We start from the raw sequence: 22,492 nt of genomic DNA on the forward strand, positions 1-22,492 counted from the left end.
CCTGGCGGGAAGGGACCCTCCCAGGAGCCAGAATGTCCCTCGACCCCGACCAGGTGTCTTTGTCACAAGGATGGGAGGGTCCGTCCAGCCCATGACTTTCTTTGGATATCAGTTGTTGCTCTCCACCTTCCTGCTAGAGGGGAGGGGATGAGGAATCCTCTCCTGGCTTCGTGCAGACTGGAGGTGGGGTCACTGCTCATCTGGATAGCTCAGGGCCCTTCACTTCTCTTCTGGCTCTGGGGGGACAGAGTCGCTGGCGAGCCCACCTACCACACTCGTCTCTCCTCCCTGCTGCTGTACCTGGCTCTCCTGCACAAGGCACCAGGGTAGAAGGTAATAAAATCCTGTTTCAAGGTTGTGGCTGCAGGGAGAGAGGCTCCTGCTGAATCCACCCTCGCTCAGTGGGACAGTCCTGCAAGCGAGACCCGCACTCGCCCAACCGCTGTGAGTGGTACCTGCTTCCCCCGTTGCTCCTGCTCCTTACAACTGTCTCATTCCCCTGATACGCGGCAGGCCAGATGGGACCCAGACATGTCTGCACATCCCTGCGCTCCCTTCACCTGGTAACGCTGACCATGGCACCTGGCTCCTCACCACAGCTATTCAGTAGACCGCTATCAACAGACCCAACCTTGAGTCTAGCACGCCCGGGGGCAGGCCAGGCTGCAGAGGGTTTGCACGGCACTTGGAGGATGTGGGGGTTACATCCAGATCCCCAGAGTGCTGCAGTAGGACTCAGAGGAACCTGCGGCCCGCTGGATTCAGTATGATGAGTCACAAGAACTTAGCACACACCTAGCGCCGAGTCTGGCACAGAGTGGATCCCATGTGCCTGTGCACGTACGCACAAATTAATGAAAACCTGGGAAAATGGGTGGCGCTGGACAACATATGCCCAGGCGGTGTTCAAGCTCTAAATGAATGAAGAAAGTCTAATCCTTCATCCATCATCCAGTTAGAAGGCAGACTGATCATTTCCCTGAACACCACTTCCCTTCAACAAACACTGGCCATAAAGCAAGTGCGCTGAAACTTTAAGAGGCCATAAAGCCTTTGGCAGTGGCATGGGGCTCTGAGAACATACACATGAATAAATTAAAACCCAAAGCTGTCGCGGAGATGCAGCTACGTCCAGAATGACACTTATCAACAGACTCTTAGAGGAAAGAAACACGGCCACAGCATTTCACATAATTGGGTGACAGCTACCCACCAGGCTCCCTAGTGCTCCCAGCCCTGAGCCAAGTGGACAGCTCCCATCCAGGTGAACAGGGAGCTCACAGAGAAGCACAGAATCAATGCCCCTGGTCGGTCAACCAGACAGCGACCCCATCAAATGACTCTCGGGCCACAGACATGCTCTTCTGAGGAGGGAGAGGATGATGACCAGTCCGGGGATGGAGAGCCACAGCCCTCCTCAGTTACCAAGTCTACAGTCAGTCACCAGACAGTGCTCCAGGGCAGGGAGAACCACTGGAGCAGGCCAGTAGTCTCCACGTCCGTAACGGATGTGGGGAGGGCCCTTCATGTACAAAGCCTGAGCCTGGACAGTCAATTTCTCTATTGAGAGCTGGCCACCAGCCCCAGGAGGGCTGCCTGCACCAAGCTTTTGTCCTTGATTTAAAAACATTCTTTTCCCTGAGGACCTCTGAGCGGGGACTGCAAAGAATTGCAAGGAGACCCTTGGAGTCAGACAGAATTAATATGACTCGTCTTCTCGCCGGGTCTCAGCAGGACACTTGACACAGACCACAGCCATGTGACTCCTTTCGCAGGATCGCGTGTCAAGGCTGCGAGCTTGGTCAGTCTTTGAGGAGGATTTGCAATAGAATCAGAGATGAGGATTGGTGGGGGGAGGGGGGGCAGGGGCAGTTCTTTTTCTACCTTCTTTTCACCTGTAAGCCCTGTCCACACATTTTTTTCAGGATTGAAAAAGTACGTACAAACCAGGACTCACAGGAGGCTGGACACACGGAGGCTCCGCTAAAGCCACTGAAGGAGGCAGAGCTTGGCAAACTGGAGTTCCTGCTTCAGTTCTAGCAGCCTCGGATGATGGAGACACATAATAAAGGTCAGGCAGAGTGAGAAATGTTCTTCCTGGAGAGTCAGCCTAGGTTTGCTGAGCACTTATTATGTGCCAGGGCTGGGCTGGGCGATGGAAATGTAAGCAATCTGGGGCAAAGCCAAGACTGAGAGGCCATTTGAAGGCAGTCGGGCTCTAGGTATGTTGAACTATCATCCTCCGTGACTGTCTGAGGACCGGTCAAATCCTTCCCCTTCCAAAAAACTGAGGCACAGAGACAAATAATTAAATGTCGATTTTCCAAAAAATAATCAAGCCTGCCTGCTTCTGCACCACAGGAATGCTGTGTCTGGGTTCGTTCAAATCAGCCATGGGGCTGTCTCAGTTGGCTAGGGCTGCTGTAACAAACACACCACAGGCTGGCTGCCCTAAGCAGTGGGTACTCATTTCTCCCAGTGGTGAAGGCTGCAGATTCTGTGCCTGGTGAGGGCCACCTCCTGGTTTGCAGATAGAGCCTTCTGCAAAGGGACTAGAAAGCTCTCTGGGGTCTCTTTAGAGGGACACTAATTCTAAGGACTCTTGAGAGTTCCTCTGACCGCAAGGAGAACAAACCAGTCCATCCTAAAGAAAATCCACCTTGAATATTCATTGGAAGGACTGATGCCGAAGCTGAAACTCCAATACTTTGGCCATTTGATGCAAAGAGCCGACTCATTGGAAAAGACCTTGGTGCTGGGAAATATTGAGGGCAGGAGGAGAAGTGTGTGGCAGAGGATGAGATGGTTGGATGGCATCACTCACTCAATGGACATGGATTTGAGCAAACTTTGGGAGATAGTGAAGGACAGGGAAGCCTGGCATGCTGCAGTCCACGGGGTCAAAAAAAGTTGGACACAACCTAGCAACTAAACAACAACAATGCAATCGGGGAGTTCCACCCTCAAGACCTCATCACCTCCCAAAGGCCTCATCTCCTAATACCACCACCCTGGGAGTCAGGATCTCAGCAAATCTTGTGGGACACAAAATTCAGTCCATAACATGGACTAAACAACATGGTCTGAGGATCTCCACTGGTAGACAGAAGGGGCTGTCCTTGTTCTTTACAGGTATAGCATAGGAGTTTGGAGTCCTGCAACATCTTTTTCCACATCAAGCTAATAAACTCTCTAATTTTTTAAAATACCTATTTATTCAGTTTCACCAGGTCTTAGTTGCAGCACGTGGGATCTAGTTCCCAGACCAGGGGTCTAACCAGGGCCCCCTGTCTTGGATGTGCAAAGTCTTAGCCACTGGACCACCAGGAAAGTCCCTCTAATTTCTTTTTTCCCACACATATACACCTCACTTTTCCCCAAATGAAAACGTCTTCCTTATTACTAAATAAGAAAACTTACATCTTTGAACATCTCCCGTTTGTCCAACACTGTACCATGTGCTTTATACTGAACTCTCACAACACTCCGAAGAGGTTGGCACCCCAACCTGTGGATGAGGACACAGAGGCTCAGAGAGATGAAGTCACCTGCCAAAAGCCACATAGCTGGTCATGAGCCAGTCAACTCCAAAGCCCACATATGCCTCTTCCAATATCAGCAAAACCCTCATTGATTAATTTGTTGCACACAAGTGGGCTGTCATGACTCCTTCCATGCTGATGGGAACAGATGGAGCAGATGAACAAATTCTACTCAGCCAGCCTTTCTCTGGCCAAGGCTGCTCTCAGAGACAGGGCCTGGGAGCAAGTGCCACTCCCTCCAGTGGACAGGAGGGTGGACAGCTTCCAGCAGGAGGTGTGATGGGGTGGTGCTAGCATCCTCTGGCTGCAATGCGCAAAGATGTTCAGGCCATGGGTCTCTCAAGGGACCCTAGGATGGAGGGTCAGTGGCTCTGGCAGCAGCATCACTGCCCCTGGGATGGCATAGGCTCCTTGTGAATGGTTGGATTCAGGTTCAGGTGGGAATGGAAATGAGACACCCGATTTGATTCCTGCGTGCCTCCCCCAGGGTCCATCTGGTCAACCCAAAGAGCCTTAATCCATCATTGGTGTTGAGCTGAACTCCTCAGTCATAAGCACCTACCAAGGACAGCAGCATGCACTCCACCCATCCCCATCTAACAGAACTCCCCGCTATTTCTACCACAAAACCTGGGGCCGGGGCAGAACCATCTTAGAGGAACCTATCCATCCATCCATTCAACACAGAGGGGCCCCCTTAGACAACCTGCTCTTTGACATGCTAGAAATGTCATGGGCTCTGATAAAGACTTATTTTCAAATCTTGGTCTGCCACAAGCTATGTGAACTTGAGAGGACCACACAACTTTTCTGTGTTCTCATCAGTGAGTCTACTTCATAAGGTTCTGAAGGAATGAGACGGAGCAGCACCTAGAATGATACAAAGCTCTAAACCACAGTGTGACGTGTTCACGAATGTGGATGCACCTGTACTCCTACTAGTCAGGGTCCAACTCTTTCTCATCAGACATGGATGGCCAGGGATTAAAGGAAACAGAAAAATCTTACTGGAAATTGTTATGTCAGTAGAGACAGCAATTTTACCAGCACTGTTTCTAAAGTAATAAGGAAGGTAGAAAATATACCTTATCCTCTGGGGTGAGGTGGCAGAGGAGATGGTCCAAGCAGAGTGTTGAAGGGGCCATTTGACGTCTTGCTGCTTTTAGTAAAAAGACAAGAGAAATGAGCTAAAGGCAGAACTGTTGACCAAAAGAGAGGAAGAACTTTCTGGTTTCGAAAATTTTCACCGTCTCCAGACAGCAAATGATGTTAAGCTTAAAGGGCTCCTAGGAAAAATTAAGTACAGGGCACTGTCAGGAAAATCTGTTTTATGGACAAACCCAAGTGTGTGACTGTCTTAGTTGGCTTGGGGTGCCATACAAACAACAAACGTCATAGACTAGGCACTTCAACAATCATGTCCTCACAAAGCATATATTGGAGCTATTTGCAGGTGAGGCTTTTTTCCTAATGAAGCCCCCCCCCCCCAATAGGATTCACAGGGCATCCACAACATTTTTAAGGGAATTATATTGGAAGAAGCATTGACAGCTTGGGCTGAAATGGACAGACAGCACAAATAGAAAAGGTGCCTGAGTGTGTAGAAGCAAACCTTGTTCAGCCAATCCTCATCTTCCTCATTACTCCTTTGCCACTTACTAACTCTGGCCCAAACCCCTCTGTCCTGTCCATTCTTCACAAATGCATTTTTTCTTTCCAAAATGTATAAAAAGACTCTGTTCTGGTTGCTTCTTCAGTTCTTCATTCTCTTATGGAGGCTCCTATGGATGTGTAACAATTTACTAAAATGTGTATGTTTTTCCCCTGTTCATCTGTTTTTGTCTGTTTAATTCTTAGACCCAACTGGAGACCTAAAGAGGATAGAGGAGAATTTGTCCTCCCATACAGTGGATAGATAATGATGGATAGACAGCTAGACAGATAGTTAGATAAATGTATTGGATAGATACATAATAGATAAACATACAGGTATAGGATGAATAGATGACAGATAGAAGACTACAGAGGAAACATTTTACTGTCTTTCTAAAATGTGGACAAAGGCAAAGAAATGACACACAAGCACAAGTTAACAAGAACTCCAGAATACAAATTACTTGCTTTTGCTCATCACACTCCAAGAGGAGTTTTGGAAGCAAAACTCAACGCTTCCCAATTTCCCCTTTTATAGATTACCTGTGATGGATACATTTCTCAGCAATTTCACACAACACCAACCAGGAGATTAAAACTCAACATAAAATAGAACTCTAAGAACCAGAGCTGGCCTGTTTCTGTCCCCTCGGACATACAAAAGAACATAAGGAGCAGAGGAGGGTGTCCAGATGCTCCAAGGACTGGTTCCTGAAAACTTGTCCCAAGCTCCCTCCACACAGCCATGTGCATCCTTCCATGCGGATTCCTCCTCTTCATGTCCCTCATACACAGAGGGAAGGTCACGATGTTTTTTGCCTGCTTCCCTAGAGTGTGTCAAGCAGACCAAACAACCATTTGAAAGAATGCAGCTGTTTGGGATAAAAACTATGCAGGGCCAACTACTGTCCCTTAATAACAGGACTGGGTCTCCAGAAACATGACAAGCAAATCACTTCTGCTGGGGATCCCAGTGGGGTGTTAAGAGTTCTAATTCTCTGTGAAAGGACCCAGTGGAATGTGCAGCCATATGCCATGTGCATATTTTTCTTCACATAAAGCTGATTATCTACCATTTCCTGGAAACAAAGAAAAATTACTTGTAATTATTCTAGGCTGAAAAAATAGGGACTTCTGGAAGTTTTTTGCCTCCCCTCCTACAATGCCCTTTAACAGATATAAAGAGGAAATAATACCATGTGGATTGAGCATCGAGCAATAAATCAGAGTATGATTCACATCTTCAGAGGAGGTGGGCAAGAAGGATCTACCTTTAAAGAACTCCAATTGAGGCAATCACCATTGTTATTTTAAAAGATTGAAGTCCTCTATTGAAGAACACTTCAGAAAGCTGGCAGGAGTGAAGGGTGGGGAACCCACAAGACCAGCACAATTAGGGAGAACAAAAGGCAAGCATTGTTTCAACCCAGTTACTTAAATCCTCCCAGGCCTCTGCTGCTGGTTGGGAAGTCACCATTCCTGAAAGCCTGTTACACTATAAGCTTTCAAAGAGCTGTCAGCAACAGGCCAAGGATGGGAGGTGCTGAATGTTGGGGTTGGGTCAGGCAGGGTAATGGCTGTTGCCTCCTTTCTGCTCCAGAACCCTCTCCTGACAAGGTAGCATCCTGGGGCTTTTCGTCCATGAGCAAGGAGTGGAGGGGCCACGGCAAGGGTCTGAGATTTCACACTCAGACTATAAAATCATGGGTGAATGAAGAAATGACAACAGGCAGGGCTACCTGCCCTGCAGGGCTAGAGGATGCTGGAAGAGTGTCTTAGCCTCCACCTGGGGGTAACCTTTGTGTTCATGGTCTCATGCTAGAAAAATCTAATTTGGGGTTTGTTGGTGGTGGGGATGCTCTCAAATGATGAAGAGAAGGACTATTGTTTTTTTCACTTGTGGTATGCTGCAGATGGATACTTTTTATTAAGTACCCTAAAACTTAATGACTCAGAACATGAAATTAACCAAAGAAACACAAAATATAAGCCCCACTACTTTGGTAGGTTCAACAGACATAAAATTACTCTGTTCTAGTGCCAGAAAACTTTCTAAAGACTTACTCCCAGTTTGGACACCACCAGGTAAAGGGCCACACTCTAAGCAGTTCTAGTGTAGGCCTGAGTATTCCAAAGTTGCTGCTGGAAAACAAAGTCATCTAAGGTGATCTCAGGGAAAATGGTTCCGATGGTTACATAGGATGTGAAAATGCTGCCTGTCCTTCTGGACATTCACTAGGCATGGTGGCATATTAAAGGCTTTGAGAAATCCTGTTTCAAAAAATAAACTTTTTTATTGAGCCCAGTTTTTCAAATTTATTTGCTCACTTTCTCTTTTTCTCCCTTTTAAGCTTGTTTACTTATTAATTTGTTCTTGTATAATATGTGTGAGATTTGCCAAATTACATTCCACTGGTCCATATAATCAAAGCTATGGTTTTTCCAGTAGACATGTACAGATGTGAGAGTTGGACCATAAAGAAGGCTGAGCACCCAAGAACTGATGCTTTCAAATCGCAGTGCTGTAGAAGACTCTTGAGAGTCCCTTGGACAGCAAGTTCAAACCAGACAATCCTAAAGGAAATCAACCCTGAATATTCATTGGAAGGACTTGGAAGGACTGATGCTGAAGACGAAGCTCCAGTACTTTGACTACCTGATGCCAACGGCCAACTCATTGGAAAAGACTCTGATGGTGGGAAAGACAAGGCAGGAGGAGAAGAGCATAACAGAAGATGAGATGGTGGAATAGCATCACTGAATCAAGGAACATGAGTTTGAGCAAACTCCGGGAGATAGTGAAGAACAGGGTAGCCTGGCGTGCTGCAGTTCATGGGGTTGCAAACAGTTGAACACAATTTAGCAATGGAACAACATCACACACTAAGAGATGTGGGTCTGGGGTCTGCCCTCATGGGAATCTGCCCAGCCCAAGACACTGAGAAGTCGGTCATAATGCTGGGCCTCAAAATAGCAAGTCCCCCAGCCTCAGTGAGTCTTTGCTACCCAGTCGGGCCTGCAGTGGTGGTGTCTGGACTCCTTTGCAGACAGTGGCAAATGGTCCAAGGAATTGCTTCCAGTGACACTGAGGTTCCTCTTTAATTGTTTAACCACAGATAAGAACTCCAGCTGTTGATGCCACAACATGTTGGCAATTACCACACATGGTGGGACACGGTGGCCTTTAGTGAAAGTCTGTGCATGGAATAAACTCTACCAAGTGTAAGGAGATGACGAGTTATCTTGGGAACTCCAGGGTACCAACTATAGTGACATACTTTATGCTTCCCTGGGCTCACGCAAGCCAAGCCCAGAATGGACTTTTCTAATTAGTTGGCATCAGGCAAACATCCCATGGTGCAATCAATGTCCTTACAGGAGGCTTTCAAACTCTACTTGGAAATACATTTGAATTCACTAATTCACTTATATTTAGTGACTATATTCACTAAACTCCCAATTCCCCTCTAACAAAACAATGATCTACAGTCCAATTTCCATACACAGAACCCCAAGTGACTTCACACTGGAGTCAGTAGCATACTGCTGCTGCTGCTGCTGCTAAGTCGCTTCAGTTGTGTCCGACTCTGTGCGACCCGATAGACGGCAGCCCACCAGGCTCCCGCGTCCCTGGGATTCTCCAGGCAAGAACACTGGAGTGGGTTGCCATTTCCTTCTCCAATGCATGAAAGTGAAAAGTGAAAATGAAGTCACTCAGTCGTGTCCAACTCTTCGTGACCCCACGGACTGCAGCCTACCAGGCTCTTCTGTCCATGGGATTTTCCAGGCAAGAGTACTGGAGTGGGGTGCCATTGTCTTCTCCATGAGTGGTCTGATTTTGCAAAGACTGGTGTCACTCTTGGTTTTAACAGTCATGGAGGCAGCTGATTAGGTGGTCCAGAATACTGCTCTTTCTCAAAGACTTGGAGTTTTCTGCTGCTGTATCAAGTCAAAAACACAACAAAGTCAAGGCCACTTTCTCATCCCCAGCTCAATCTCCTTACTTTTTCTGCCTTCCTAGCTCTATTTTGTATCCCTGTGGATACAGACTACTCTATAGTCTGCTCCGATATACACCCTCCAGAGTACATCATGAGAAACACTGGGCTGGAAGAAACACAAGCTGGAATCAAGATTGCCAGGAGAAATATCAATAACCTCAGATATGCAGATGACACCACCCTTATGGCAGAAAGTGAAGAAGAACAAAAGAGCCTCTTGATGAAAGTGAAAGAGGAGAGTGAAAAAGTTGGCTTAAAGCTCAACATTCAGAAAACTAAGATCATGGCATCTGGTCCCATCACTTCATGGGAAATAGATGGGGAAACAGTGGAAACAGTGTCAGACTTTATTTTTTTGGGCTCCAAAATCACTGTTGATGGTGACTGCAGCCATGAAATTAAAAGACGCTTACTCCTTGGAAGGAAGGTTATGACCAACCTAGATAGCATATTTAAAGGCAGAGACATTACTTTGCCAATGAAGGTCCATCTGGTCAAGGCTATGGTTTTTGTAGTGGTCATGTATGGATGTAAGAGTTGGACAGTGAAGAAAGCTGAGTGCTGAAGAATTGATGCTTTTGAACCGTGGTGTTGGAGAAGGCTCTTGAGAGTCCCTTGGACTGCAAGGAGATCCAACCAGTCCATCCTAAAGGAGATCAGTCCTGAGTGTTCATTGGAAGGACTGATGTTGAAGCTGAAACTCCAATACTTTGGCCACCTCATGTGAAGAGTTGACTCATTGAAAAAGACCCTAATGCTGGGAAGGATTGGGGGCAGGAGGAGAAGGGGCCGACAGAGGATGAGATGGTTGGATGGCATCACCGACTCGATGGACATGGGTTTGGGTAGACACCGAGAGTTGGTGATGGACAGGGAGGCCTGGTGTGCTGCGATTCATGAGGTCGCAAAGAGTCGGACACGACTGAGCGACTGAACTGAGTCCAGAAAAAAAGTGTTTCCAGGCCTGGGGTTTCCTGGTAATAACATTGACACAGCATTTAGACTCAGAAATTATGTAGCCAACTTATCTGCACGTCACATCATCCCCCCGCACATCCGACATGAATTGCCAACCATTGCAGGCACCAAGAAACTTTCCACTGGATAGATGATAAGTCTCCTGGATAATCAGGAGGGTATGAGATCCCCAGACCCAGTCTGGGGATCTCATACCACGTCACATGTCTCTGTGTGGTTGTAAAACATGCCGGCACATTCTTGGATTCACCTCCCAGAGAAAGGTGAGCCTTCTTCACCATGGGCACAGGCTTCTGACAGTCAGACTGCAGCGACGAGCCTCCAAGATGTCACCAGCTGCTCCTGGATGGTGAGATATCGTAAATCAACATGGTGGTCTTGAGCCACCCTGGTAGGGGTGATTCGTTACTCAGCCAACAGATAACGAATACACTTCTTGAATGGGACACCTGGAGCTCTTCCCACTTCTCTGTTTTTCAGCACACACCGCTGACCTCTTTCGGGCTCCCCCAGCTAGTAAAGCTCTCCCAGCCAGTAACAGCAAATCACACCTCGCCCCACAGATTAGCCGTGAACTGCCCCCTCCTCCCCTACCCCACGACTCATACTTTGCTTCACGCTGCTCACCTCAGGTGCTGACTCAGATTTTCTATTTTTGATGCTTCTAGTTATGAAGCCCAGTTGCTCACCGTGAACCGTCCGTGCCCTTGGTTTTCAAGCTCACTTGCCCCAGAACCTGTCATGTGCCTGGTAGACGGACAGACCCCACCCTCCGCTCTGCTCCTCGGCCTCCCCACTCACAGGCAAGAAATGTACTCAGCCCAGCCTGTGGTCGGTGTCCATACGTTCCACAAGCTCACTCACTCACTCATTCGAGTGTCTATGGAGCATCGACAGGGCTCCAGGAGCAGAACAAAGCTGATAATCTCTCACTGTTCAGTGGGAGCAAGGAGAAAACTCGTCTCTTCATTAACAGTGTGACAAGCCAATACCAACCATGACCGTGCAGTTAGGGCAGAACAATTAAACGGGAAAGATCTATTTTTGCTGCTCTTGCAGGAGGTCTTGTCAGGCTGTGAATTTTCTTACATCTAAAATGGAGACGACAATAGCACTCTTACAGTATTAAACGGGACACTATCTGTAAGATGCTTTGCCCAGTGCCTGATGCATAGGAAGAGCTCAGTACACATAGGCTGTTCTTATTCTTATTACACATTAAGTCAAGGTTAATACACCCGATACGAGTGCCCTCACGTTTCCTCTGCCCTTCCTACATCTTCCCTATCCCAGTTCAGGGCACATTATCTTCCAAGCTACTCAGCCAAAAAGAGACTCCAAATACCTGCAGTGGTCCTCTCTCCTTTCCTTGGCTCACGGCCCACATCCAGTCCAGCAGCAAGGGTGTTGGTTCCATTTTTAAAATATATTTTAGATATATTAACCACTTCTCACTCCTCACTGGTCTGCCCTGTCCAAGGTCTCGTCGCCTCCCCTTGGTTAACAGCCGAGCCTCCCCTGGGTTCTAGGCTAGAATGGAGAGCCCTCTGCTCTTCCTCGGCAGGGAAGGGAACATTGTGGCAACTTGGACACCTGTCACTTCATCTGTCACTCAGCACAGGTGCAGAGGAGTCACTGTGAGTTCACTCATCTGCTGATCTGAGGCATCATCTTCACTGTACAAGGGGTCAGAAGCAAACTTTCTGAGTAAAAAGGTTTGCCCAAGGTGAAGAGGAGAGCAGGGTTCAAAGTCAAGTCTTCCTTCTGGGATGCGAGTTCCTAAGGAGGCCCCTGGCTTTACTGAGGTCAGGGGCAGGACCTGAGTTAATCACCCCCATGCTCACCCGAAGCGGGGTGCTCATGGATGGTGCACACTTCCTGGCTGGGTCAACAGCCTGACAGATTAGGCAGTGTGTTGAGCTGGGGGTCACAGGATATGGGTTTTAGGTCAGGTTCTGCTATCAACCAGGTCCAGGAGCTCCACTCACAGCTGCCACAACCCCATGTAGAGTCATCGCTCACCTTCTCAGGAGGACACCATCACCAACGTCCCCACAGGCCCCAGGGTGATTCAGATGGGAGCCTGACAAGGAACCGGTGGGAGGACACTTGGTGTTGACGCCCGAGCTTCATATACAACAGCTTTGTCCTTTTTGATTTGCTTTGACTCATTCATCCAACAAATGCTTATTGAACATCCACTCAGGTAACAAAGGCACATCTACAAAGGCTCTTACCTTCAGTGGGGGCCTCTTTCCTGGGTCTCTGTCTCCATTTTTTCCTTATCTCTGAGTTCTAGTCCTCATACTCCTCCCTGGAGAGAAGCCAGGGACGTCTTGGGCCAGAAAGGTGTTGGCTCCTGTGCCAAATGATCAACACAGATGTCCTCTCAGGGGAGGTGGCCTCCGAAGGCTCAGATGAAGTCTGCAGTAGACACCACACTCTGCAGCCCCATCGCATGACAAGTGGGCTGGGTGACCTGTCTCGGCGTGGACTTCAAAACATGCTTTACGAGGAAGCAGGGGTGGGGACAAGGCAGGAGGGCAGAGACTACAGATTTGCTGGAAACAAACATAGTAGGGCCTCTGGGTTCTGGATGGACAGGGTAGTCAGTGTTGCCACCGATTGCATGGCAGGAGGCCCAGGCGTGGCAGATGGCAGGGACACAGCCTTAATTACAGCTTCATTAAGGAATTAGGTGGGTTATAACTTTCAGCCTACAGCTTGGCTTAGCTGAACTGCACTGTCTTCTCCCCCGAGTTACACACGCAGAAGTAAAGAACCTCCGCTGAGCTGTCTGGCCTGTGTGCACACATGGTAGGAAGAGAAACGGTGTGCTGAGGAGTTGTGTGTAGTCCACTGTCCTGAGACTTTCTCGAAGGGTGCTACGCTCCAGCTCTGCCACCCTGCGAGCAGAACGTTCACTTGCTTAATTAGGCCAGTCCCTTGTGGCCTCTTGTCCTTGGGTGAAGCTGCCAGGTGACTGGACTCTGGGTGGGTAAGTTGTCCCTGCCCCCCTACCAATGCATTTCATCATAAAAGAACCTCTGGTTTTCTTTGCATGGGGCTTAATTGCTTGTACTCTTTCAATTAGGTTCTGGTTTTCCCTGCTTTCTCAGCGCTTATTTCAGACCTAACTCAGATTAAGGTGGGTTTTTTTTTTTAAGATACTGTACAGATACCCCTTCTCAGGACTGATTAAATCCACACTCCATCTGGCATTACAAAAGCTGTTTCAAGCCTGGATTCCTTCTCTGAAGTTATTTGCCAACAACCCATCCATAAATTAATGTTATGGTATGTTTATTAGTTTCCAGGCCTTCAAATAGTATATCGATTTTGGGCAGAGGCTTAGCATCTGGTTTAGCTGAAGAATTTAATTTTCTACAAACCACAATATAATCATATCATCTGGTACTCAAACAAACACAAATTCAGTGGCCTTTAAATGCTGATGACTGCACCAGGCCCGAGCCCCACTCAGTCTCCACCAGTCTGCCATGACGATGAGGGTGTTCATTTCAGTTCAGTTCAATTCAGCCGCTCAGTTGTGTCCAACTCTTTGTGACTCCATGAATCGCAGCACGCCAGGCCTTCCTGTCCATCACCAACTCCCGGAGTCTACCCAAACCCATGTCCATTGAGTTGGTGATGCCATCCAACCATCTCATCCTCTGTCAGCCCCTTCTCCTCCTGCCCCCAATCCTTCCCAGCATTAGGGTCTTTTTCAATGAGTCAACTCTTCGCATGAGGTGGCCAAAGTATTGGAGTTTCAGCTTCAACATCAGTCCTTCCAATGAACACTCAGGACTGATCTCCTTTAGGATGGACTGGTTGGATCTCCTTGCAGTCCAAGGGACTCTCAAGAGTCTTCTCCAACACCACAGTTCAAAAGCATCAATTCTTCGGCACTCAGCTTTCTTCACCGTCCAACTCTCACATCCATACATGACCACTGCAAAAACCATAGCCTTGACTAGACGGACCTTCGTTGGCAAAGTAATGTCTCTGCTTTTAAATATGCTATCTAGGTTGGTCATAAACTTCCTTCCAAGGAGTTAACGACAACAAAAAAAAAAGGTCAACACAGTGGATTTTTTAAAAGGCTAACTGCATTCAGTTTAATGGACTGTGCATTTTTCCTCAGTTTATGCTCTTCCTTTCTCATGTGTGTAACAACATTCTTTAAGATATTTTTAACAAATATATTTGATAAAGTAAAAATGGACAGGACTTCCCTGGCAGTTGTGTGGTGAAGACTCTGTGCTTCCACTGCAGGGCACGTGGTTCAAGGAAATAAGATCCCACATGCCAGAAGGAGCAACCAAGAAACAGAAGACAGTTCTGTGTGCCTCAAATTTTGTAAATCATTTTACTGATCCATGAACTCCAAAAGATAGGCTATCCCAGGCTAACGAAACATCGAGTGATTTTTAAAAAGATGGGAGAAGTCCAGGCTTAAGACCTCCCCACCCCTGTCTCAAACTGATAAGCACCTACTGTTTCTGAGGGGCCAGCAGGGGAGAGAAGACAGCCTCCCACACAGGCTCTGAAACAGAAGCAAGTCCAACATCGACTTACTTGCAGGAAGAGACTAGCAGGGATCGGACGCCCCTTGCTTCAAGGTCTTCATGTTTCTGAGATGTCTGACTTCCCCAAAAAAACCCATTATTGCCCTTTGAACTTTGACTCACTAGCATCATTTGACCTTTAGCTTTGATATGAAAATAAGCAAGTACCCTTTTGTCCCGGGCCACACCATCCTTGGGGGATCAGGATGTGGCCTCCACTAGTGCCCTGGGCTCGGGGTGACCAGCCTGTGACCCCCGGCTGCCTTTCAGGTCTGCCGCAGGGGCCCCTCTGATTTCCTACCCTTCTGCCTCCCTGAACTGAGAGAATATCCAGGGAAGCAGCAGGACTGTTTGGGGGCGGGGATGGTGGGAACTGTAGTTTGAAGGCCTCCCCACTGAAGATGGGCATTTGCTGCCCTTGTTGTTTAGTTGCTCAGTTGCGTCCAAGTTTCTGTGACCCCATGGACTGTAGCCCACCAGGCTCCTTTGCCCACGGGATTCTCCAGGCAAGAATATTGGAGTGGGTTGCCATTTCCTCTGAGCTTCATCCAAGCCCTGTTAGGCTCATTCATGGTTAAAAACTTTAAATGGTGCCCCAGATGGGACATGTCCGTCTCGGCTCGCTCTCAGCTTTCATCCCTACAAGCCTGGGACACCTCTGCTCTTCAGGGGTCCTAAGCCCTCCTCACCTCTCTCTTATTTCAACATGGCTCCTTCTAATGTCCTAGGTACCTGCCCATCTATTCTAAACCTTCTTCAGTGTCTGCCCTCAAGGCTTTGAAGCCTTGTGTACATAGAACTTCACTGACCCCACTTGATGCATGACCTTCAACACCACAACGCCATCAGCTTCAAGGTTGGCCTGATGCAAAGGGAGAAGCTGGAAAGCCAACCAAGGTCTAGGTGAACGCTGTTTGTAGCTCTGTTCACTGAGCAAAAAAATCAGACCTCTTTGCACGTCAGCACGTATCAGGCTATCTCTGTTATTCTTAAAGGGTGAACAATATTAGTGTTATTTTATATGGTTATACCCCAATTTAGGAAGCATCGCTACAAAGCTAGTGGAGGTGATGGAATTCCAGTTGAGCTATTTCAAATCCTAAAAGATGACACTGTGAAAGTGCTGCACTCAATATGCCAGCAAATTTGGAAAACTCAGCAGTGGCCACAGGACTGGAAAAGGTCAGCTTTCATTCCAATCCCAAAGAAGGGCAATGCCAAAGAATGTTCAAACTACCACACGATTGCACTCATCTCACATCCTAGCAAAGTAATGCTCAAAATTCTCCAAGCCAGGCTTCAACAGTACATGAACTGTGAACTTCCAGATGTTCAAGCTGGATTTAGAAAAGGCAGAGGAACCAGAGATCAAATTGCCAACATCCATTGGATCATAGAAAAAGCAACAGGGTTTTAGAAAAACATCTACTTCTGCTTTTTGTTAACTATGTCAAAGCCTTTTACTATGTGGATCACAACAAACTGTGGAGAACTCTTCAAGAGATGGGAATACCAGAACACCTTACTTGACTCCTGAGAAATCTGTATGCAGGTCAAGAAGCAACAGTTAGAACTGGTCATGGAACAACAGACTGGTTCCAAATCTGGAAAGCAGTATGTCAAGGCTGTATATTGTCACTCTGCTTATTTAACTTATATGCAGAGTACATCATCCGAGATGCCGGGCTGGATGAAGCACAAGCTGGAATCAAGATTGCAGGGGGAAATATCAATAACCTCAAATATGCAGATGACACAACCCTTACGGCAGAAAGCGAAGAGGTACTGAAGAGTGTCTTGATGAAAGTGAAAGGGGAGAGTAAGAAGTTGGCTTAAAGCTCAACATTTAGAAAACTAAGGTCATGGCATCTGGTCCCATCACTTCATGGCAAATAGATGGGGAAACAATGGAAACAGCGACAGACTTTATTTTGGGGGGGCTCCAAAATCACTGCAGATGGTGACTGCAGCCATTAAATTAAAAGACACTTGCTCCTTGGAAGAAAAGCTATGACAAACCTAGACAGCATATTAAAAAGCAGAGACATTACTTTGCCAACAAAGCTTTGGTTTTTCCAGCAGTCATATATGGATGTGAGAGTTGGACTGTAAAGAAAGATGAGCGCCGAAGAATTGATGCTTTTGAACTATGATGTTGGAGAAGACTCTTGAGAGCCCCTTGGACTGCAAGGAGATCCAACCAGTCAATCCTAAAGGAGATCAGTCCTGAATACTCATTGGAAGGACGGATGCTGAAGCTGAAACTCCAATACTTTGGCCACCTGATGCAAAGAGCTGACTCACTGGAAAAGACCCTGATGCTGGCAAAGATTGAAGGTGGGAGGAGAAAGGGGATGACAGAAGATGAGATGGTTGGACGTCATCACTGACTCGAAGGACAGGAGTTTGAGTAAGCTCTGGGAGTTGGTGATGCACGGGGAAACCTGGCGTGCTTGGGGTCGCAGAGTTAGACATGACTGAGCAACTGAACTGAACGCAACCTCAATTTAACCAATCCTCTGCTGCTGGAAATCCAGGCTATTTCCATATTTCCTCTATTACTAACAGTGGCAAGACAAACATCCTTTTACATGCATCTTTTCTGCTTGTACTTCTGCTCATGCAGTGGTGTGGGAACCGGCACACTGAGGCGGCATGTTTCCTCCCACTGGCAGGGCATGGACATCCTTTCTGCCAACTGGCCTTGTTGGTCATTGCTTCCATTTAGCAAGAGAGTTCCAGAAAAACACCTACTTCTGCTTTATTGACTACGCCAAAGACTTTGACTGTGTGGATCACAACAAACTGTGGAAAAGTCTTCAAGAGATGGGACTACCAGACCACTTTATCTGCCTCCTGAGAAATCTGTATGCAGGTCAAGAAGCAACAGTTAGACCGGACATGGAACAATGGACTCTTTCCAAATTGGGAAAGGAGTATGTCAGGGCTGTATATTGTCACCCTGCTTATTTAACTTATATGCAGAGTGAAGTAAAAGTTTCTCAGCTGTGTCTGACTCTTTGTGACCCCATGGACTATGCAGTCCATGGAATACTCCAGGCTAGAATACTGGAGTGGGTAATTGTTCCCTTCTCCAGGGGGTCTTCCCAACCCAGGGATCGAACCCAGGTCTCCCACAATGCAGGCGGATTCTTTTACCAACTGAGCCACCAGGGAAGCCCATGTGCAGAGTACATCATGCGAAGTGCCAGGCTGGATGAAGCACAAGCTGGAATCAAAATTGCCGGGAGAAATATCAATAATCTCGGATATGCAGATGACACAATCCTTATGGCAGAAAGTGAAGAGGAACTGAAGAGTCTCTTGATGAAGGTGGAGAGTGAAGAAGCTGGTTTAAAACTCAACATTCAAAAAACTAAGATCATGGCATTCGGTCCCATCACTTCAAGGCAAATAGAGGGGGAAACAGTGAGAGATTTTATTTTCTTGGGCTCCAAAATCATTGCAGAGGGTGACTACAGCCATGAAATTAAAAGACGTTTGCTCCTTGGAAGAAAGCTATGACAAACCTAGACATCATATTAAAAAGCTTACTTTACCAACAAAAGTCCATCTAGTCAAAGTTATGGCTTTTCTAGTAGTCAAGTATGGATGTGAAAGTTGGACCATAAAGAAAGATGAGCGACAAAGAATTGATGCTTTTGAACTGTGGTGTTGGAGAAGACTCTTGAGAGTCCCTTGGACTGCGAGGAGATCCAACCAATCAATCTTATAGGAAATCAGTCCTGAATATTCATTGGGAGGACTGATGCCGAAGCTGAAACTCCAGTACTTTGGCCACCTGATGCAAAGAACTCACTCATTTGAAAAGACCCTGATGCTGGGAAAGATTGAAGGCAGAAGGGGGCGACAGAGGATAAGATGGTTGGATGGCATCACTGACTCAATGGACATGAGTTTGAGTAAGCTCTGGGAGATGGTGATGGACAGGGAAGCCTGGCGTGCTGCAGTCCATGGGGTCGCAAAGAATCGGACACGACTGAGCGACTAAACTGAATTAATGGCAGGATGGAGAATATGTTTAGTAGCTTTGTACTTCTTTATCCATACATTTTCTTTTACTGTTCTTTGCTCATTTACACTTGGGCGTAATTCACAAGTCTCAAGGGGGAAAAATAAATTTCAAATATAAGTGATATTAGTCCATTCCCTATACAAATATTTCTATTCATCATTTAACCTTACTGAGCACATGTGTCCCAGGCACTGTATTGCACATACATCATCTTAGTACATCTTCAGAGCAGGCCTGTGGTGGACACCTCATCTTCTCTATTTTACTCAAGAGGCTAAGATTCAGCAAGGCTACTGGAAAAGCTGAGACTCAACTCCAAGCTTGCTGCAAACCTGAGTTCTTTCCAGACAACACTCCATCCTCTAGATAAAAGTGCCCTCACATGACTGTAAGGTGTTCGTGGACAGTAACAGAAGAAGGCCATAGAAGCTAGAACAACAATGATGTGGAGGTGGAGAGGGGGCAGTGTCTCTTTCCTTCATGGTCAAAACAGTTTGCTTGGCAGCAGAGGCAGGCATGTCATTCGTGGCTTCTCAGCAGAGGTTCTGACCCCAGGACCCTGGCTGCTTGCGGCTTATTCCTGTCCAACTGCATCACGTGGTTTGGGTCTGAGGGACAGATCACAGAGTCGTGGACTGTTGGGCTGCTGTGGGCTTAATTTTTAAGAAGAATCCTAATTCCTGGGCCCCACCCCCAGAGATCTCTGCCTCATTCATCTGGGGTGGCCTGGGCACCAGTATTTTGGGCAGCTTCCCAAGTGACTCTCGTTCACCACGCTGGTTGAGACCTGCTCTCCGAGGTGATCTCCGCCAGCCTGTCCAGCTCCAACGCCCACATTTTAGAGTGGAGAAAGTGAGGCCAGGAAGGGAATGTGGCTTTCCCAAGCTCACCTGCTAGTGAGTGGCAGCTCAGACTGGGGCACAGCTATGACGATTTCCAGTCCACTCCACCGAGCTGTGGACAGCCAGGGCCATTGCTCTTTGCCCTTTCAGAGGTAGTACTGCTAATGGTATGATTCGTGGGTACAGATGTGGTTGATGATTTAAGACTGCCTTCACGTAGCAACCTGAGTGTCTGGTCTTGTTTGCTCCTTTGCATCCATCCTCTGCTCCCTGGCTGTCCTGTGAGGGTCCCCCACTTCCCATGGCTGTGAGCCGGTTTCCTCCGTGTGTTTCCGTGGTGACTACCCCACTGGTCCAATCTGAGTCGCATCTTTTCTCATAAGCATCATGTTCGTGCTTGTCATACAGGGGCTGAGCGCACTGGGTTCCCCACCCTCCTGGTCCCTGACATAGATGTGGGTCTTCATTTGTAACAAAGCATGAATGCCAACCTTCTCCACACATCCGCCTGCTCCATGATGCCACAAGGCCATCTGTTCTCTGCTCACCACTGTCTTCAGACCACGTGATATGGCACCTGCACAAAGCAGACAAACAGGCCTGGGGTTGGGGCACCCTCCCCTTAAAGAGTTTGGGGCAGAACCCTTTTCAGACTCTCCCCTCCACCTCCAGAGTTTGCAGATCAGAGAACCCAGGCCCAAAAAGGCTCAGGGACCTGCCCAGAGTCACACCAGGATCTCGGTGGAGCTGATGAATGTATTGAAGACTGGCTGAGCTTTCTGGGAGCCGTGGTTCATCATGGATTCATATTTGGCTTTCAGAGGAGTGAGCCTTTCCACATCCACACATGGCAACTCCCACTCAAATCTCCTTAGCGTACCACACCTGCAGCAAAACTTACAGAAGTGCAAGGGTGTTCCAGGGAAGGACGTGAGAGCTGTCTTGATGCAGCCGGCTTTATCTTCAAATTATGCTGACTTTCCTCCAAATTAAAGTGGAAAGTTTAATATACAGGGACTTTTAACTACTGATATTTTAATCTCCAGGAATACAGAAAGTAACAAACTGGAATAAAACCAAGGGCGGCCTGGTAGCAGTTTCCAAGTGTGTGAAGGGTCAGAACTGCCCTCTAACTGGCATCATTTTCCCCATGTACATGCACCCCTTCCACTATGCCCCCACCCTTCTCTGGAGAGAGTGGCATTGCTTCTCACACATGCCAAACTGGTCATGGCTCTAGGGGTGACAGCAGATGACAGCCCCAACGCCCTGTCAAACTCCAATCATCTCTTCAGTCAAGTCACTGGATCTTTCTCCTGCACTTAGGCTGCTGACCTTTCCTCCTTCCTGGGACCTCCACCCCGCCAGCCAGGGCCCCTCCTCTCCCATTGCCCTGTGCCACCCTCCCCCCATGTGCCGTGTCGTGACACATGTGCCACTATGTTGCTCATGAGACTCTCAGCTCCATGAAGTCAGGGCTGTGGCCCTCCTGGTCACTAACGCCCAGCTCTGCGGGGGCTGCGAGGACAGGTAACCTTCCTCGTTACTACCGCATGGTGACGCTGCCCTGGACACTGTGCACCAATCAGCTTGTTGAGTCCTCACAACTCCAGGAAACACTACAGTCTGCATACTCCAGAGAAGGACACGGGTGCTATGGTCCTGCTCCTCCTTCCCCAGGACAGAGGCCAGCGGATGCCTCGGGTGCCGACTTCAAACTCGACTCAGTCTGACTCAGAAGCTCCGTCCTTAATCACCGGGCCTCTGTGTGCCGTGGAACCCCAGTCCAGGTCGGTCCCTCCGAGTCCTTCATGCTCCCTTCCCTGGGGCACCTCTCAACTGTCAGTGACGCCCTGCTGTCCCGTCCTCAGCTCATCTCCTCCCCAGGCAGGTGCTCACCTATGACTCGACCCCTACGTGCCGGCCAGTCCAAATCTCTCCGCAGTCGCCAGCTGCCCACCAGCACGAAGTGTCCGTACCCCACTGTTCAGACTCTATGTGTCCAAACAGAAGCCGTCTCCTCGCCAACCCTAAACCCGCTCCTTCTCCTGGATTCTTCTCATCAGATGGTGGCCTCACTGTCCCTCCCACGGCCCAACCAGGGAACTGCAGAAATCAACCTCCAGCCTTCTGTTCCCCTCAGCAATACAAAATGATGTGTGCAAGCACACAGGCTCTGAAGAATACAATTCTAGTCACAAGTGTAAGAAAAATACAACAGGAATAACTTCAACAAAAGAGGCGTAACACTGGACCCGAAGAGTCAAAACAACTTGAGAAAGAACAAAGTTGGAGGATGTACACTTCTTGTTTTTGAAACTTAAACACTTATATGATTCATTGATTTTTTGATAGAGGTACTAAGGCAATTCAGTTTTGGATTGAATTTAAAAGACAGTCTTTTAAACTTGGTTCTGAGACCACTAAACATGCATATCATCAACTTAGATCCTTCCCTCACACCTTATACAGTAATAATTTGACATGGCTCATAGATCTAAACTGTAAAACTTCTGAAATAAGACATGGGAGAAAAATTATTTGTCACCTTGGGTTAGGCAGAGAGATACAATACTAAAAGCATGATCCATAGAGAAAAAAACAATAAACTGGACTTCATTAAAATTAAAAACATTCACACTTCAAACGACATCATTAAGAAACTGAAAAGACATGTCACAGACTGGGAGAAAATATTTGCAAATCTTATGTCTTACAAAGGACTTGTATCCAGAGTATTTTAAGAATGCTTACTTTAAAAAAATAAGAAAACAACCCAATTAAACAAGTGAGCAAAAGATATGAATAGAGATTTCACCAAAGAATACATACGAATGAGTCATAAAAACACGAAGAGATGCTCAACATC

At 47.5% G+C, this 22,492-nt stretch overlaps 1 protein-coding gene across 1 annotated transcript in view; it reads right to left on the bottom strand.

The window, feature by feature from the left end:
• Window positions 1-4,872, bottom strand: part of LOC145531486 (uncharacterized) — a 94,449-nt gene extending 89,577 nt beyond the window's left edge. The window contains exon 1 of the transcript XR_014072477.1: window positions 4,628-4,872. The gene's annotated coding sequence lies outside the window, so the exon portion shown is untranslated. The remainder of the gene's footprint in view (window positions 1-4,627) is intronic.
• Window positions 4,873-22,492: the final 17,620 nt, after the last annotated feature.

This window comes from Giraffa tippelskirchi, chromosome 13 (assembly GCF_054371585.1).
Source record: "Giraffa tippelskirchi isolate mGirTip1 chromosome 13, T2T-mGirTip1v1.2.pri, whole genome shotgun sequence".
NCBI lineage: Eukaryota > Metazoa > Chordata > Mammalia > Artiodactyla > Giraffidae > Giraffa > Giraffa tippelskirchi.